Genomic DNA, 6,096 nt, shown 5'->3' on the forward strand with positions numbered 1-6,096 from the left:
ACCTAAACCCCCATCTCCCGCAGTCTCATCGAACCGAATCAAACAACAACTCTTGCCACTGTTGTTGTCGGAGAGGCAGACCCAGAGATTCACGTATGCTAGCAGACAGCTGACTCTGACAACAACAAACTTATTGTCTGTTATAATTTGGCGAATATTTATATGTTTGTTATTGTTTTTGTCAATGCAAAAAAAAATATACAACAAAAATTTCCTTCAACTTGGCCTCGTAAAAATAGATTATGCAGAATGAAGAATATATGTATGTAAAAAAAAAACAAAAATAATGAATGCTGTTGCTGCCATTTGCCTCTGATGTTGTCTCCTCTCAATGAAATTAACTCTTAAATAGCAAAGAGCAATCAAAACAAAACATAAATTAGTTTTGACGAGACTTCTCTCTTCAATGGGTGCTGGTGGACAAAAAGAAAACGAGTACTTGCATTCATGCCAGAGTCCCCCTTCCCTTCCCTTCCTAACCAATGGTTTATGTTACGGAAATTGAACTTAAGTAAAAAAGGTATCATTAGTTAGTTATTCCATTTGGTATATTCACAAAAAAATTTTAAATATTGTTTATAAAATGCGTGCTCTAATAAGAAAGTTCATCGTTCGCGAATTGTGTTCAGCGAAGAAGCTCATTTTTGGTTTAATGGGTATGTAAATAAGAATTTTCGATTTTGGAGTGAGGATCAGCCAGAACCATTGCTATACAGAAAAAGTCACAGTTTGGTGCGGTTTATGCGCTGGTGGCATCATTAGACCGTACTGTTTCAAATATGATGCGATTCATAACGTAACTGTAAAAGGCTAGCGCTTCCATGAGATGATATTAAACTCTTTTTTTGCAAGAACTTGACTTGCATGAAATGCAGGCGTAATAGTGAAGTTATTGAGAGGCGAGTTTGGTGAACATTTTATTTAAAATTCGGGAGAGGTCAATTGGCTGCCTACACTGAAAATAATATTGTCCTGAGGCCAAAGATTTCATGTCTTTAAGATACGAATGCAAATTTCGCTTAGCATAGAAGACGCATTTATCTAATATAAAGTTTTTTTCCTTGTTCAAAAGTCGATAAACTTTACAATGAAGGGTATCATAACATCAAAGAAAAAGTTTTTTAGGGTAAGGTCAACTTGACTTTAATATTTCAGAAAAATTCTTTAAAATTAATGAAATTGTCTTTAAATTTGTTGTCTTTTTGCAACTTGACTACAAAGCAAAACATCGTTCAAAAATAGGACATGGTTTTCAACGCTTTATTTTAAAGATGTTTTTTACTTGAAACATAGCATAATTTTTACTAGAAGTCGAGCCTGAATTTGGAAAATAAAGTTGTCGTTAACTTGTTTTTAAAGGACTTTGATGGCATATGAAGAAAAAAAAGCTGAAAAAACGAAAAATTAAAATTTGCTTCCTAGAAGCAAGTACACAAAATCCAAATTTAAAAAAAGAATTGTGTCTTAAAAGTGTCCTTACTTGTATTCTTCGCTTCTTTGGCTCGAAATCAATACCAAAATTGTTAAAGTAAAGACAAAATCTTTGGAACCGACTTCACACTTAGCGGATGAACCATTTGATGCGCAGTCGCGTTCCACATTTGCATGAAAAAGCCTTCAAAGTATATGGACGATTAAATTATAGATTTTCTTTTGTAAAAATTTTCATAAAGCTCTTAAAAAATTAAATGGAAGCAAATGCTAAACAAGCTGACTATGTGAAATGCTACACTGGCAATAAGCTGTTGTTTTATAAGGATGATTTCTTTAAGATATCCCTAATATGTGGAAAATCTTCCTGAGTGAATTTTGACAAAATTTTCTATAGAAATAAAATTTTGACAAAATTTTCTTTAGAAATAAGATTTAGACAAAATTTTCAATATAAATAAAATTATGAAAAAATTTTCTATAGAAATAAAATTTTGACAAAATATTCTATAGAAATAAAATTTTGACAAAATTTTCTATAGAAATAAAATTTTGACAAAATTTTCTATAGAAATAAAATTTTGACAGAATTTTCTATAGAAATAAATTTTTGACAAAATTTTCTATAAAAATAAAATTTTGACAAAATTTTCTATAAAAATAAAAATTTGAGAAATTTTTCACTAAAAATAAATTTTTGACAAAATTTTCTATAGAAATAAAATTTTCACAACATTTTCTATAGAAATAAAATGTTTACAAAATTTTCTATATAAATTAAATTTTAATAAAATTTTCTATAGAAATAACATTTTGATAAAAATTTCTATAGAAATAAAATTTTCTAAAGAAATAAAATTTTGACAAAATTTTCTATAGAAATAAAAGTTTGAAAAAATTTTCTATAGAAATAAAATTTTGACAACATTTTCTATAGAAATAAAATTTTGACAAAATTTTCTATAGAAACAAAATTGTGACAAAATTTTCTATGGAAATAAAAGTTTGAAAAAATTTTCTATAGAAATAAAATTTTGACAAAATTTTCTATAGAAATAAAATTTTGACAAAATTTTCTATAGAAATAAAATTTTGACAAAATTTTCTATAGAAATAAAATTGTGATAAAATTTTCTAAAGACATACAATTTTGATAAAATTCTCTATGGAAATAAAATTTTTATAAAATCTTCTATAGAAATAAAATTTTGAAAAAAAATTGTACAGAAATAAAATTTTGACAAAATTTTTGAATAGAAATAAAATGTTGACAAAATTTTCTTTAGAAGTAAAATTTTTACAAAATTTTCTAAAGAAATAAAATTTTGACAAAAATTTCTATAGAAATAAAATTTTGACAAAATTTTCTATAGAAATAAAATTTTGATAAAATTTTCTTTAGAAATAAAATTTTCTATAGAAATAAAATTTTGACAAAATTTCCTAAAGAAATTTTATTTCCTGTAGAAAAAAAATTTTGACAAAATTTCCTATAGAAATATAATATTCTATAGAAATAAAATTTTGATAAAAATTTCTATATAAATAAAATTTTGACAAAATTTTCTATAGAAATAAAATTGTGATAACATTTTCTAAAGACATAAAATTTTGATAAAATACTCTAAGGAAATAAAATTTTGATAAAATCTTCTATAGAAATAAAATTTTGAAAAACAAAAATTGTACAGAAATAAAATTTTGACAAAACTTTTCTATAGAAATAAAATGTTGACAAAATTTTCTATAGAAGTAAAATTTTTACAAAATTTTCTAAGAAATAAAATTTTGAAAAATAATTTATATAGAAATAAAATTTTGACAAAATGTTCTATAGAAACAGAATTTTGACAAAATTTCCTAAACAGAAGTTTGACAAAATTTTCTTTAGAAATAAAATGTTCTAAAGAAATAAAATTTTATTATTTTCAGTGTAGATTTAATTTTGATAAAATTTTCTTTAGAAATAAAATTTTCTATAGAAATAAAATTTAGACACAAAAAAAAACCAGAATTTTGACAAAATTTTCTATAGAAGTAAAATTTTTACAAAATTTTCTAAGAAATAAAATTTTGAAAAATAATTTATATAGAAATAAAATTTTGACAAAATTTTCTATAGAAACAGAATTTTGACAAAATTTCCTAAACAGAAGTTTGACAAAATTTTCTTTAGAAATAAAATGTTCTATAGAAATAAAATTTTATTATTTTCAGTGTAGATTTAATACGTGATGGTTTCAAATTTCACATTTGCCATTTAATTTGCAATTTGTAACAATTGAGTAACAGCATCAATTACAATTTTGATTCGAAAAATGTCCATTAAAATCAAAGTTCTAATAAAATCGATTATAGCCTAGGGGGCAGTGCTCGGTAAAATTTTATGTTTTATAGCCAACCATTTATTTAATTTGCTGTTCATTCGTGTAGAAATGACAATAACTGTATAGTCATTGTCCATGTTACTTGACTTTGGAATATTTACAAACTAAACCTATCTATAAAGACAAATAGACTTTTTGACCGCAATTTTATCTATGTGTTTGTCCACATACACACAAAGAAACAAAACAGATATACAGGACATACGAATTTATATTTGTTGTTTTAATCGAATAGTTGTTTACTTATTGTTGTCATGGCTTTACGATTTTACTGGCATTTAAATTTATTTTTCCATTTCATTGAGCCTACAAAACGTGCCTTCAGATCAGCTTTAATGAAATGTACATATGTATGTATGTATACATATTGCCAGAGGACAACAATGACATAGAATTTGATCTCAAATCTATTGAAATTATTTTTCTTTTTAATTTTGAAGAATTTTCTTTTTTTAAATGTTTAAATTTCGGTGTTCGTTTTTTATAGAAAATTTCTCAAAAAAAATTGATTAAAATATTTTCTTTGGACACACTAATTACAACAGAAAACTTTGTCAAAACGTTTGCTGAACATGCACCGAAAAAGTTTTTCTTTTGTTACAGTTTTTTGAATTTCTTCGAAAATTTCAAACTATTATCACCAAAAAATTTTTTGTGTTACAAAATCTTTTTTTTTGCCCTAAAAAAATATTTTTTGATTTAATTTCTGACGTTGAGTCTTTAGTAAGACACATTTTCATAGTAAAAATGTAATATAGTAGCATGTAATGTCGAACATCCTTTCGGAATCTTCCGAACACATTTGGAATATACATATCTAAAAAAAACTTTGGTGTTCGGTCGAATTAGGGATCGAACCCACGACCCATTGTATACGAGGAGGGCATGCTAACCATTGATCCACGGTGGCGAACTGAATGAATATTTCTGTCAAATAAAGTTTTTTTACTTCGGCTCGTGGGCGCCGAAAACTATGCTCTATAAATATAACTGCTTGACTGTGTGTTGCTTGTGTGTTTATGGCTATAACGATAATTGTCTGTTGATGACAATAATAGCTACGTAGTCCAGTGGATAGTGTGTTGGCTTACAAACTGTATGGTCCGCGGTTCGATTGTCCGGCTGGACGGAAAAGTAAAATTAAAAAAAAATTATAAAATCGAATAATTTCTTCTACATTGTTTATATTACAGAAAAAGGTGAGAAGAACTAAAACACCTCTTGGGAGCAAGTAAGGGAAGATGCAATTAGCCCGAAAAGGTTTTTTGGTTAGTCTGTAAGAAATCGTTTTTACATTCTATAAAGGAATCAACGCTTATCATAAAAATTATATACCTTTCTCCAAAACAAACTACCTTACAGTGAGAAGCAAATGGGAAACGATATGTGTTTGTCTAAAATTTCGTTTGGGAGGAACGAATTATTTTTTTTTTTTTTGGGTGTAATCGAATATGCTTTTTGCACTTAAACAAAAATGACATTTCTAATATTTTCCCTGATTAGTCCACGTATAATAAAAGAGAACAAAAATTAACACATTGTAGGTATTAAATAGACATTGCCAAATCTATTGCTAGCTAGACATTTGGCATTACGACAAAGTGTGTCATTTTACTATTACGCAGATGAGTTCTATTTTGATTTAATTGATTTGAAATATTTTTTGTGATCAAGAAATAACAAACAAGTTTTTACGAATGTCGGAATCGATATTATTAATATATAAAATAATAATATGTATATTAAATTAATTTTTCATTCGATCTTTATCAATATATAATAAAATAATTTACGGACCTCGAGCTTGATAAATTATTTCATTATAAAATAATAATTATTAATATATAAAATTTTTTTCGACTATAGGGAAAACCATGGAAGACAAAGTTAAAACAGCTATCAATTTTTTTATGAAATTAAATGATTTTACGAGCAATTTCATTTAATGTAAAATACACAAAGAAAAAAATTCCGTAGTTGAACTAACGCTAAATTTAACTTATTTTTATTGTAAAAAAATTATTTGCTAGTAGTAAAATTTTATTATTTTTTTCGAAATTTTCCACAGTTTAATGAAATCTTACTTCTTTTAGGTATGGCTCAAACATTTTATGAACTAAACATGGCTATAAGGTTCAATGATCGTACACACAAGTTCAATATGAACTAAAGTAAAATTACAAAATTTTCTATGGAAATAAAATTTTGATAAAATTATAAAATAGAATAAAATTTCGGCAAAATTTTATATACAAATAAAATTTTGACAAAATTTTTT

This window comes from Haematobia irritans, chromosome 5 (genome assembly GCF_050003625.1).
Source record: "Haematobia irritans isolate KBUSLIRL chromosome 5, ASM5000362v1, whole genome shotgun sequence".
NCBI lineage: Eukaryota > Metazoa > Arthropoda > Insecta > Diptera > Muscidae > Haematobia > Haematobia irritans.